The sequence below is a fragment of the Sylvia atricapilla genome, chromosome Z (assembly GCF_009819655.1).
Source record: "Sylvia atricapilla isolate bSylAtr1 chromosome Z, bSylAtr1.pri, whole genome shotgun sequence".
Taxonomy (NCBI): domain Eukaryota; kingdom Metazoa; phylum Chordata; class Aves; order Passeriformes; family Sylviidae; genus Sylvia; species Sylvia atricapilla.
Window position 1 is genome coordinate 25,535,482 of NC_089174.1, and position 14,211 is coordinate 25,549,692.

The 14,211-nt window shown below is 37.7% G+C and overlaps 1 long non-coding RNA gene across 1 annotated transcript in view; it reads left to right on the plus strand.

Annotated features, from left to right (window-relative positions):
• Positions 1-9,720, plus strand: part of LOC136373822 (uncharacterized) — a 526,441-nt gene extending 516,721 nt beyond the window's left edge. Inside the window, exon 3 of the long non-coding RNA XR_010745744.1 lies at positions 9,608-9,720. This is a non-coding gene — a long non-coding RNA (uncharacterized lncRNA). The remainder of the gene's footprint in view (positions 1-9,607) is intronic.
• The last annotated feature ends 4,491 nt before the right edge of the window (positions 9,721-14,211 follow it).

A 14,211-nucleotide genomic window follows, 5' to 3' on the forward strand; every position in this document is an offset into this window, starting at 1 on the left:
GCAGAAGTGCCAAGCTAAGGACAGCTAGCATCTTGCATCTAAGGTAGATACTCATACAGGATGAACAATCCAAGCCGGATCCTTACTCAAAAGTTGAAAACTTTAGAATAAAAGTCCAAAGATCTGTGTTCAGATCACAGGGACTTTGGGAGGAAAAGATTCTGCTAGTAGAGTGTGCTGTGAACAAATTTTACTTTTCCATTGATTTCTACTGGTGCCACTGAATTTCATTAAAGAAAAAAAAGTCATGCTCTGGCTGTGCCTACACTAGTATGACAATGATTAATTGCTAATTCTTTATTCCCTCATGGAGTTTTATTTATGGTAGGCAACTGATAAAGTGACAAGAACTACATGCTTCTGATTTTTAAATATAATTTTGTTCCCTTTGTACTGAAGATTCTTTTCAAGCACAATACATCATTTACTGAATCAGTAAACTTATAAGAATCTTGGGTTCACACAAAATTTTCCAAAAATAGGTGCAAGTAGCTTTCATACTTCAACCTTCCCTCATTCCCCTAAAGGACTGATGTTTCCTTTCAGGTACCTAGACAATGTCTGCGAATGTCTGTGATCTTTAGAATATAAAATTCCAGCTCCAGCTCCAGTATTTGTATGAAAGCCAGTTCTGCATTTTTCCCTAAGCCATAGAAAATGTCAAAAGCCATAAGGCATAATGACAAGAGTTAGTGTCCCTGCTGCATTATTTGCACACATTAAGATATGTCACAGCAATTGTCCTACACAAAGAAGCCCAAGTAACTTGTATTTTTAAAGATCTTCAAGTGGATATTTACATGACAATGTCTGTGAAAATCCAGTAGGTAAGTTCTGCTAGGAAAACGTGAGTCACTCCTTTCTGCAACTGGCAAGACGTTGTTACAAAGTATTGTAGGAATGTCTACAAAGTTGTCAGGTAGCCAGAAAAAAAAAAAAAAAAAAACCACAAACAACAACTGCATTTTAACGAGGATTTATTCATTCACATAACTAGACTTTAATGCTGCAAGTGGCTATATGCTTCCATTGGTCCCAAAGCTGTCAATGTACTTATTGAATTGGCCCATTACAATTTTTTAGTGCTGGTCAGACCTGTCTAGTTTTTAGTGCAAAGCAGAACAATTAATTTTGTTTACATGAACCACTAAGTTTACACAAACCACTAAGATCTCAAGTTCATCCAAGCAAATATCTGTGTTTAGGATCTGTATTATCAAGTCTCTTCCCTAAACTAAGATCAACAACAAAAGAGGCAATGAGACACAGAGTCTTCTGGAAAGTTATGCCAAAGCCTCTGAACCACAAGGATTTTGATTCAGTGAGGAAGATGAAAATCCATTCCAGCCTATTCATAAATCACCAGAAGGTTTCCAAAACAGCGAACTTGCTTGGAGCAAAGCCACAGACTAACAAAGTGGATCCTCTGTGGAAATAGGATAATCTCAAATAATATGGTTTCTGTGACTGCACAGTGAGGTGGAAGGATCAGACTTCCAATACGTGGGGAACCCTCTATTGCTTTGTATCTGATTGTTGCTGCCCAGGCAACTTCAGGGACCTGCAGGTCTGCTGAGCAGCTTTGTAGAGATTGTACAATAGGTCCAGCATTCCTGGGGTTGAGCTTCATGCACTGTCTGCTGGAGCCTCTGAGAATGGAGACCTGCAATTCCATGCTCTCAGGTGACTGTGCATAAGAGCAGTAAGAGTGAGGATCACTCAGAAACAAGATTCATTACTCTTTTCTTCTGGTCAATTCTTACTGAGTTGTGAAAAACAGACAAAGTGATCACCTTTATGCTTTTGAAATGTATGTGACATACATAAGTTCGGCCAACAAAGTTAATTTCCCTTTTTCTGCTTTAGTGTGTCATGTTGATCTACAAAAATGTCCAATGGGCAATAGAAAAAACACTGCAAAGAAGAGGAGATGGTGTTAGCAATCAGGTGTTCAAATATATCTTCTTTTTTCTTTTTTCACCTGGTTTTTGTCAAACAATTGCAACTCAGAATTAAAGCATTTAATTGCAAAGTCTTGCATATCATTGTGTATTACTGGTCCTATTGTATTCCTTCAGCAGGGCTCAACAGACATTAGTTACAATCTGTAGTTTTGGAGATGTTTATTATATCTTTCCTGAAAGGCGTGAAAATAAAAGCATTTTCATCTAGCTTATTAACAATACGCAAATGACAACATAACTAGTCTTGATTTGCTGCCATTGCCTTGGAAATATTTAAATATTATCATTACTGAGCTCAAGCTTTCAGTTTATCTTGGAAATTTATGCTTTTAGGCTCAATTTATGCTTGTCAACAAATAATGATCATAGATGTGAGCTGGTTCATAATCCAGAGGTACTAGGTTACAATGTGTTGCCATGGAAACTGTGTTTTATTGCCTTTTCTCTACTTGATTTAAGACATTTGACAATCATAGCAACTCTTTGCCTGTCTTCCCATATCATAAAATATTCAAAAACACAAACAACCTATAGATACATTCACACAGTTCTTAGACCTCACCATAAAAATAAAAAAGAAATTACAACCTTATATTTAATAGGGACCTTTTCTGAATAGTTTATCTCACAGAATGTCAAAGAGTGTTGGAAAATTCAATCAGAGGTTAGTCATTGAATGGACCTGTCTTGCCTGTGGTTCATTTTGTTTATTGCATCATATATCTTTTATGATCACTGGGACTTTAGCCTGAAACAGCATTTTCTTTAACATAAGCCATGTTTCCTCTAACATTGTTTATTTCATCTGAAACATTACTCTTTTAAACCACAGTACATTTTCAATTGAGCAAAGGTCTGTAACAGAATACAGCATGTCTGTGTTTATTCAGGATCGTGAGTAAAAAATATCCCAGTTCATGTAACATTAATCACTTTGCCAGTGTTCAGCTGAGGTCATTGCCACATTCCTAGCAGTATTAAGCCAAGTCAAGATTAATCACGTACATTAAACCCTGCAAGGAAAGCATGTGCAGTGGATCTGAAATTAGACATTTGGTGAAGAGAGCACTGTAACAAAATATGTTAGCAGTGTTGTAGCAAGCTTTCAGAACAATTTGAGATTTTTACCTCCTATGTTCTTGTCAGCTCATCTATATTTAAGGCTTTGTAGCTATCTCTTTCATTTAGCCCATTTTTAAGAAGTTCTAAATAAAACAACTAAATTCCTTTTTAAATTGTAAAAACAATTGCCCCCCTTTTTTACTCACTGATATAATTTTAAAAATGCATTAATGTATTCTTATGCGACTGAAATTTGGCTTCTGAGATTTTTAATAAATAGGTAGTAAAATGCTGAGGTATTTTCAGATAATAAAGTTAACAATCAAATAGTATTTATATCAATTGTCCTTTCTTACTTTCACTTTTTTTGTATGTGCACATACATTAGTGTCATAAAGCTTCACATTTTGTGCTGATGTTGCTGGATGTGTAAAAGATGCATTTTACACTATGCCTTTATGTTCTACAGTGTGGACAGTTAGAATTCCTTTGTCCATTCTTGTAAACTTCCATTAAACATTTGTTTGAATTTTTTATGTCACACAGTCATAAAAGGATAATTGAAGGACAAATAATTTCCGCTCAAAACCCTAAGGAGAAAAACCTGTTGTGACATGAAGTTTACAGTCAGTTATTTCTGTCTTGAGAATATATTGGCATGTCAAAAAGACTAGATTCAGTTTTAAAAAAGTAGGAAACTCGGCAATTCAGCAACATAAATGGGAACTAAATTGCTGAACTATAAAATTAAAGAAAGCAGATGAACATTATTTTGCCATTCTGCAATGGCTTAGCAATGGCCTTCAACACAAAATGCTTTCTTTTTCCGAAGATAACAAAGTTTTTTCATGCAGCAAACATCCAAAATCTGGGCTTGCCATAACTATAACTATAACTATAACTATAACTATAACTATAACTATAACTATAACTATAACTATAACTATATATGGTTGTGTCCTTATACAGCAGTACAGGGTCACAGAAGCATATAAAACATCATCTCACACCACCAACTCATCCAAAAACACAAAATGCTCCCAGCTGGGGATGAAGGGACTGCGCATTGAAGGCAATCCTCTGCTTGGCAAGTCCACTGCCTGCCTGACCTCTGTGATCAGCAGGAGCAATATCCCCACCTCAGGGTCCTCAAAAGAAAGGCTGTATTCTACAGGAGAGGTAGGTGGCATCTCAGCTTGTCAAAATTTCTCTGGAAAAGGATGCTTACCATTTTCTGCAAGGGTTCAGTCACTATAGCATTTTTTAATCTCCTTCTTTGTGAACCTTCACTCAGCAAGAGTGGGCTTTTTGTAGTAGACCAGCACAGAAAGTAGTGAGAAAGTTTAATGCTTCCCTGCACTTAGAGAACAACATTCCTCTTGAGGATCATCAGAGGCACTGGTCACAGCTGAAGGAAAGAATTGCCTCTAGCAGCAATGATATTTTTAAGACATCTGTGTCATGTGTGTTTGCCACAACTTTATGCTAAACTGATGTCTGGAAACAATCCTTATTTAGATCAAATTGGCATATATTCTTCATATTCTTCCATGGAATTAATATTTTTCCAGTGATTGTGTGTGAGGTTCCTCTCTGCTGCAGAGGCTTACAACATTGGATAAAAAGTCTCTTGGCCTCCCTGGACATACTATAACTGTGTCTTTTCATGTTTTTATATGTGTATCATATTTGCTGTAGGACTTTGGAATGAATTCTATGGCCTTTGATGTTTTAGTAGTATGTATAATATATATTCTATGAACCTCCTAAAATACTTACTGCAATCTTTCCTGCAATGGCAGGGACAAGGATTTGGATTTCTTCTACAGTACCCTCTCCAAACTCATACTCTAGTGATTCAGTGATTTTGACTGTTTTGCCACAGACATCACACATGACATTTGATCTTGTTCTTCTTCATACTGCCTGTCTACCTAGCAGTTTTTCTGCTAGGTGTCTGTAAAATTTTGGCTTCTGCTTCATATTCTAAAAGAGTATTTATGAGAAAGAAACATCTTCTCATTTTTTTAAACTCTTTGTAGAAAATAAAAGTTAAGAAAACTTACCAAAAAATCTGAAAGGTAACATAAAAAAGAAGTGCTGGACTCTCTTTTCTTGTCATTTTTTGTCTCTTTTTTTCTCATTGCTCCCAAAAATTTTATTACTTCAAGTTAAAAGTCAACTGAAAGGATCTTGCATGCCCGTAGTTGACCAAACTACATTATATGTTTCCCCACGTTTAACACCGACTTTATTCAAGACTAAATTCATAGGCTCACAGAATATGGTGAGTCAGAAGGAAGCCATGAGCATTTAGCTCCTGGTCTTATGCGGGCCACCCCAAGAGCCACATTACGTGCCTGAGAGCATTGTCCAAATGCCTCTTGAGCTCTGTCAGGTTGGTGCTGTGACCACTTCCCTGAGGAGCTGCTTCAGTGCCCAAACATGCTCTGGGTAAAGAATTTTCTTGACATCCAGCCTAAATCTCTCCTGACACAATTTCAGGCCATTCCCTCATGTCCTGTCACTGATCACCACAGAGATCAGTGCCTGCCCCTCCTCTTCCCCTCACAAGGAAGGTGTAACTGCACTGAGGTCTCCCCTCAGCCTCCTCCAGGCTGAACACACCAAGTGACCTCAGCCACTCCTCCCACGGCTTCCCCTCAGGCCCTTCACCATCCTCATGTCAACAGCTCAATGTCGTTTTTGTATTGTGGTACCCAAAACTGCCCCCAGCGCTCGAGGTGAGGCCACCCCAGTGCAGAGCAGAGGAGGACAATCCCCTCCCTTGCCCAGCTGTGATGTTGTGCCTGAGGCACCCCAGGACACAGGGGTCCTCCTGGCTGCCAGGGCACTGCTGGCTCATGTTCAATCTACCATTGACCAGGACTCCCATTTGTACCAGTATGTATGCCACTGCCTTTAGGTGATGCCATATAATGCTACAGTAAAAGTATTAATATTGTTAAAGTTTCATCACCACAACCTGACATTGTTTTTCTGAGTCGTTTTGTTTCATATTTTTTGGTTCTGGCGTTTTTTAGTTGCTATTTTGTGGGAGAGAGGTTGTTTGGCTTTTTGTTGTCTTTGTTTGCTGCTGTGGTTTTTTTGGTGGTTTTTTTGTAGTTTGGTTGGTTTTGTTTGTTGATTGCTTGATTGATTGACAGATTGAATTGATTACTGATACCTTATTATGGATATGAAATGAACAGTGAATCTATGCCAGTCCTAAAAGAAGGGATGCCTCTTAGAGATAATTATCCATGCTCAGCTTTAGAGCTAAAGAGTGAATGTGTCAACAATATCACTAAATGGTCATTAGTCAAATTCATCACAGCAAAGATAAGACTGTTGAAATTTGTGAAAAAAATATCAAACCATGGTTTCATGTGTGTGCAGTTCCCAGACTGATGCAATGAATGCCAAGAGAGATACCACTCAAAATATTCTTCATGACTAAGTCTGATTAACAGGTAAACAGCCTGCCCAAAAGACCTGTAAAAATCCAGTAGGTATAACATAGCAAGAAACCAGATCACTTTGCATTGAGCCTTTGCATCTGAAAGAAGTCACACAATTTTACTTTGGATTTCTAAGATTTCTTACAAATTTGGAAGATTATTTTGTAGTCAATAGCCTGAACGTTCTCTCTGACTTTTCCAAATCATGTCTTCCAAACCATTTATTGCCTTCAGCTCAGCTAATCATCTACTGTATACATTGATCTCGCAGCCAAATCTCCTTAGCCTGCTATGAAAGCAGGCTTATTTCTTCCCTTCATTTGCTTAGGATTTCCCATGTGTCTCCTTGAGTTCCACCTTGATTTCTTTGACATATTCATTTCACTGAGAAAGTTACTGCAAAGTACACTGTTGTGAATTTATAGCACAGTCATTCTTCTGCACTAAATCCCTCACAATGCTGATGCTCTAAGGACAGAGGCAGATCATTTCTTTTTACTGCAGCTGTGCCAGAGGAAGGGATTTCTACCCCTATGTACCAAAACTTTTTAGCTGTTCCTCTGAATGAGGTGCTTTCATGAGTATGTCTTAGCCTGCTCTTGGAAAAATTAATGGGAGTGGGTTATGTCTAAAATGTGGTTGTTTCAGAGCTTTTTTTTTTTTTTTTTTTTGCAATTCAACCCACAGATCTGGTGATGGTAGGTGTCTGTCCTTATTGTACAGCTGTATTAATGGCACAACCCAGTTTCACGGTTTATTGCAATTAAAAGGGGTCGTCTTGCACTGTTCAGGCCTCAACTTCCTCACTCTCCCTACCACCTAAACTGTATGCTACTACTGACCCCTTTAAACAGATGACACATCTGGTCCCCTGACTGCAGTGTGCACTCATTCAGTTCACTGAGCCAGCAGCAAAGTAACCCCACAAAACAGTCAATAGTTTTTGTTGGCTTAACAAACTCCACCAACTCACTTAGGGGTCATATGAGTGCCAGATCTGTGCAATGGAGAGGATGAGACCACTCAACTTGAAGGGCTGGAGAAAAAGTGAGAAAGCATGGCCTTAGAGAAAGTGACTTTCTGTTTTGGCAGCAGCAAGCTGTTAGAGCAGCTGAAGTGTCTGTCTGAACTGCACCCTTACCGTGCACAAAGGATGCCCATACCAGGAAGAGTGCAGTAGTGTGCTGTAAAGTCACACCCCTGCATACTTTGCAGTAACTTCACTTGAGCCATAACTCTTTTGTTCTGTGTTTGTTCTCCAAATTCCTTCCCTGCAGGCAGGTAAGGGAAGTAACTTCGGCTAATCCCCTTAGCACACCTATTGTCTGTCTAAAGTACAGTCATTATGTTCAACAGGCCTCAATGTAATGAGTCTGCGAGAGAGAAGACACAATTCACTCGAGTTGGATACCCATTTGCCAGAGCATTCAGAAACAGAGAAAACCTTCAAGCTCACCACACCAACCAGAAATCCTAAATCTTACCCCATTGCTGCATCATGTCAGAGTTCAAATTACTAGACATTGATTAGGTGGGAGAAAGGTTTCCCAGAAAACTCTTCTGGCTGAATGCACACACATTTTACAGCAGAACATGTCGGCCCCCTTATCTAATTAATTCTGTAATTAACAGACATTGCCTTGTTTTGGGAAGATCAGCCTTTTTTCGAGCGCAAGTAATGCCAGTGACTGGGACAGAAAATGTGGGTTTGGATTAAATTTTCAGTGACCATTTTTAACCTATTCCCTTCAGCAATTAGCAAGAATATTCTACTAGAATCAATGGCTTAACAATAACAGAGGCAGCTCCAGGATATTACCATTGGGCTGTAAACAACCATTGCAGATGAAATAGAGTTGTTTTCTAAGTCTGTTGTGACTTGTTTATCACTGCACTCCCACGTCTCTTCCCAGAAGTACCTAAATATCATCTCTTCCAGGAAGAACCCCCTCTAAATCACTTCTGCTGAAATAGGTTCGACCACTTAAGCAGTGGGGAAAATAGTTTTGCTAATTTGCCTCATTTTGGTTGAAATGATTTAGAGAGTGCTTAGATGGAGGTAATGTGATGTACCGTCCCCAGGCAGATGATGAGCTGTACCTCTTCACTGGCGCAGTTATTTGCGGAGTACATTGTTTATCTCTACTGCTCCAGTCTCTCAAGGAGACAACTAGGGATATCTTCCGAGTAAGAAACTTTTAAGGTGCAATTAGATATATATCAGATAACCCATTAAAACATCATTTCATTTTATGATTTTATGTCCTGCAAGAGGACATAAACTGATAATGGCTTATCAAACTTTACAGTTAAAGTTATTTAAAAATACTTCTGAATAGTCGGTGTTAAAAAACCCACACATATATGTATGTATGTATATACATATAGTCTCCCTCTTATATTACTACAGGAAAAGCTAAAACCAACTATTTTTTGTCTCCCACAAAAGAAATGGTTCACACATGTTGTCTGGCTTGAAAGTTTCCAAGAGAGCTGATTGCCAGCAATTATTTCATGTTTTATTATGCATTCTTTCACTCTGTATTTGATTTTGTTCATATGGAGTGCTTAGTGCAATACAAAGGTTTGTATAGGTTTGGAATTCCTAGATTTCTCCTCAAAGCTTGCCGCTATTAACGGAGATTGCTTAAAAAAACATAGCTGCTGGCTGCTCCTGAAATACATAACAAGATTTCAAGGAAAAAAACCCAACCCATAAAGAGAAGAAAAAATGAGAGGACACTAATTTTCCTCATTCTGAGTAGGAAGTATAATGTCTTTATAAAGTAATAATTAAAAAAATACAAAACAATGACTGGTGCCTTATCTGGACCTTCCAGCTGTATTTCCCCATTTTGCATTAGTAGTGTGTGTTCCAAGGTTACGAAAGACCATGAAAATTGCATCTTAAGAGGAGTTTTATTCTTTTTCCTAGGATTTGATTGAAACAGACAGCTACATTTTGTGTATATATAATTAGGCAGTAAAATAGGCTTTGAAGGCAGATTTCTGTTTAGTATGTGAGTCACACACACAACAGTCTTTCATTCAGCAACGAAAGACTGATCTTTTTAATGCCTCAACCGGCTCAACATGTTTCCTGAATGCTACATCTTGCAGGAAAAAAAAAAAAAAAAAAAAAAAAAAAGGGGGGGGGGGGGGGAAGAACCAAAGCAGCTTCAAAGCCATATTTCTCACTTTCTTTCTGTTATTTTTTTTCCTTTTTTCCCCAAATGAAAAACAATCTGAAAAGCCAATCTACGTAGTCTGCAGTGATTTAACCTTATGACAAACTGATTTTTATCATCTGTCTATCCAGATTGTTGTCCAGGGCAGCACTGAACGCTGCACCAGCTCTAGGCGTATCTAATCCCTCTCATAAAAGGCCATTGTGGAAGTAAAACTGAGACCAATGGCTTTTTCATTCTCCACATCTCAGCTCGCCAAAGTAATGGCAATGGGGTCTCCTCTTCATGTTTTTCTTTTCAGATGCATAATTTCTCCTTTTAATAAGGCTAAAATAGAGAGAAATAAAAGGAACACAATCACATTTTCCTCAAAGCTCTTTCTATAAATACCTTCTGGATAACTGAACTTAGGAACAATTATCTGTATTCTGAGTTGTTTTGACACTGCGTGAATACAGCAAACTATTCATGGAAGTTTCTGATCATTATGAAGTATGTGAACATATTCAAATTTTGGGCATTATGATTTAGGGTTTCATATTTTCTGCTTAAGATCACACTGGCATCCTTCTTCATCCTAAAGCCTAAGGATGTAATAAAGGTAGTGCTCAACACAAGGACAGTTCTCATCTTTATTCCATGCAAAGTAATCACATAAAAGTAATTAATTACCCACTTATTTTGTGCATTTGTAATGCATTCCTCTCAATAATATTTTCCCTAAATCGTAGTCCATATATTTTTAAAGAAAACAACTACGAAGGCTAGACAGCAAATATTGTCTGGAAAAAACAAGTGTATTTTCCTCGTTTTTTTCCCTCCCTCAAAAACACTGACCTCAGTGTTAAATGTTTCCATTAACAATATGTTAACAGATTATATTTCAGAACTAGTTAACCATTTTAAACAGCAGTATGAGAGAGTTGGCCTGCATTTGATTACAAATTTTTATTTGACCTAAGAGGAATGCTTTTAACCAGCAAAATACAAAATGCTAGATAAAGAGATTTAGAGCCAGAAACAATTCATATAAACTCATTTCTCCAAATAAAAAACCACTGCATTTTAATACACCTGATTAATACTGATATACTTGCAGATACCTTTTTATATTACCATTAAAATTAAAACCCAACAAATCTGTTTAAATAACACAAAAATTTGATTCGGGCAAAATATTCATACTTCTTTTAAAATTCTGAGAGCAATTCATTTGGGTTCTTAAAATTACAGAAGTGTAAAATGAAAAAGCAAAATTTTATAATAAGAAATATGCAATTTCTTCTAAATTTCAAATCTGGAGACAAAGGAGAGGAATTTAGTCTGCAAATTAATATTCCATGGGCCACAGCATGGAACAATTTATAAGTATCTTCTGGGTATTCTTGATGACTATGAGCTAGAATATGGTCTGCAGAAGCAGTGATCCTCACAGGATTTCTTCCAGGTCCTTTTATAGCAACATCTGTGGGAAGATGGTTGAAACAGCACTTCTGGCTCCACGACACCACAGACAACCTTAGGCTCCAGAACAACTCCTAAACATTTCCTCAGGACTCCTAAGGATTCTTTCATGAGAATCACAAAAAGTGCACCAGGTTTTTGGTTTTTTTACGCATCCCCAGGCAGTTCAGAGAACAAGACAAAACGTCTGCTTCCATCCCAGCTTAAAGGGTTTGAAAGCACAGAGCATCTTTACATAAGGCAGATAAAATGAGACCCCTGTGTGACTCTTGGGACTTGTCATTCTTTTCTCTGGTCCCAAAGAAGAGAGCAGTTGCAGTCACTGGAAGGGCTGCTTTAGTAACAGCTACTTGCAACAACAGGTCCAAATCTAATGCAGATGTTCTTAGTCACATTACACTTGAACTCAATATGCTTAACGAACAGTCCTCAGGGCACCCTGTAAGGTAAGTAATCAGTGTTTCACAAAATTACAAGTGAGGAAGCAGAAGTTTTGTGATGAGAAGACCGGCAGGTTTCAAAGTCCAGACTTGTGCAGAGGCTCACCAGCTAAACAGACCACTTCTGCCTTCTTGTCTGACACAAACAGTGCTACATTTGAGCACACGCCACTGCTTTTAAAACAGACAGATGTGAGATGTTCAATTTAGCCACAGTCACAACTTCCTTCCATTAATAAGAAGAATTATCAAGAAGCATGATTATGTTACCTGCTTGTACCACAGCTGTGGTGTGTAATACCAGCTATGTTTCATGGCCCTTGCTGTGGTACAACCAATCAAGTTGTACATAAAAGGTGCATAACAAGACTATCGGAGTGTTATACACATACCACATATTAACAGAGTGAGAACCCACTGAAATCATTTTGCATGTTGTACAATATATTCTAGATTCTCAGGTGTTTTACTGCTTTTAGTGGGAAAAACCCACTGGTAGTGGTTTTTTGTTTGTTTGTTTGTTTGTTTTGTTCTTTTTTGGTTGGTTGGTTGGGTTTTTTTTACTTGATATACCTTATTTCTATCGCTGTGCATTCCCTGGAGTTTCTTGGTTTTGGTTTGTTAACCATTTGTTCTTTTGGGGTTTTTTCAGTTTTAGGGGTTTGTTTCTGGTTTTGTCTTTGTTTGTTTATGTTTTGCTGTTGTTGGGTTTGGATGTTCTTTTGTTTCTGTTTGCTTTTTCTGTTTATTTACCAGACTTCTTTTTAAATTAAACTTTTGCAATTATAGCTCTGAAGAAAATATCTAAAAGCTGGATGAGTCTTCTCCTCAAATATCAACAGTGTACTTCTCCTATGTTTTAGGTAGCTCCATGGAGAATGTAAACCTTGAAATGAGTAATGTCTCACTCAATTGTGTTTCATCATCCTCTAAAAAACATAGCTGTGTTTTGTCTGGTTAAAGGGATCATTCATGTTCTTACATTCACTTGTTGCTTTAGTTACTATTTCAAGGCAACATGGCCAAATTACAGAAGCTGTCCCATAATGATTATGAGACAGCTGAGCCCAAATTTCCCATTTTCTGTACTAATCTTCCCTTTTGTATTTACATTGTTGTCCTTACTGTCTGCGTCTTTTGGTCTCATCTTCTTCTTTCCTAATGTTTTGTTCCCTGTTTCCTCTTGCTGCTTTTAGAGCAGGTCCATTCTTGTGTAGTTGAGTGTACAAAGCTTTCTTTGTGTTTCTCCCCTGCCCCAATATAGCAAAGGAAATAACAAGAGAGCAACAAGGACAGTCAGGAAAGCAAAAGGGCACAGTTGCCTGCTCAGGTACACATAGAGAAGGTCTTAGGGTTATTCTCCTCACTTACATCTCCAGTAGCTAATATATTTAGTTTGTTTAAATGCTTCTCATCTTGATTATCAACATCTTTTGTTATTTGTCTTGTCCCAGAGCATAGGTTTTCTCCTTCCACACTTCCGCAGTTTTTAAACCTACTGGGTTTAAACCTAAACCCAAACAGACCCTGATTCTTCTCTGGTGGATTTTCAAGGGTCATTGGTCTTTGAGCTCCTTTCTGTCAAAAATGTAGCAGCATGTTTTCCTCACTCTTCCCCCAAGTATGATATACCTAACCATGTCTCTGAAAACTTTCAGAGTAATTTTATCACTTTACTAGACAGTATGCATTCTGACTGTTAGCCACCTTTATCTTAATCCTGGTATATGCTACCTGATCCTATATCTGGCCTATTCCTTCTGCTTATTCAACATCATGCTTCTTGCTCTCCTTTCACATTGGGAAAGTCTCTCTCAAACCCGCTTCTGCTGCAGACTCCTTACGTCTAACTGGCTACTCCCCTGCAAATTCCATTTCAAGACTCATCTTCCCTCTCCCTGGCCTATGACTCCTAGCCTTTCCTCTAATAAAGCAATCCAATCCTATTCACTAAGCCTTGGTTTCATTTCCCCACACTCATTTGTTCTCTCTGAAAATGTGAAGTAAGCTACCCAGCCACCGGCCTTTTGCACATTTTTCAGCAAGACTACAACATGGACACGCTGACCTACTAAAATACTGAAGCTGCATCTATCATTTCTATTACAAATTATAATTGACTCTGAAACATTAAGCTCACGCTATGACAAGACTGTAACAGATTCCAACATGTATTGCTTGTTTCCCAGAACATATGCTCTATTATGAAAGAAATAAATGTTTTTAATGTTATCTGAATGTTTACACAAATCACTACATAAATAAATATGCTGTTTAAATTACTTGAAAAATTGACTATCTATACAATGAACTGAAGGCTATAGTCATGTCTAGGTAAAAGGTTTGTAGTTCAAATTCTACAGCAGAACTTCAGAGAGCTGTTAATTTACAAAATAGAATAGAGTTACTAGGTCATTCACTCCACTCTAATGCCAAGATGGAGTATTTACCCATATTATTTATTTTAAATTCTTTTTCCAGCCTGATTTCAAGCCCTGTGGTATGGGACTTAGAAACTTCTCATTTATTCCTTCCGTATTTATTTTACTGATTAGCACTTTTGCTGTTAGGATTTATATTTGTTGTTTCTCTCTTTTCTTCTTTTATTTTCCTTTCCTTTTTTTTTCCCCTC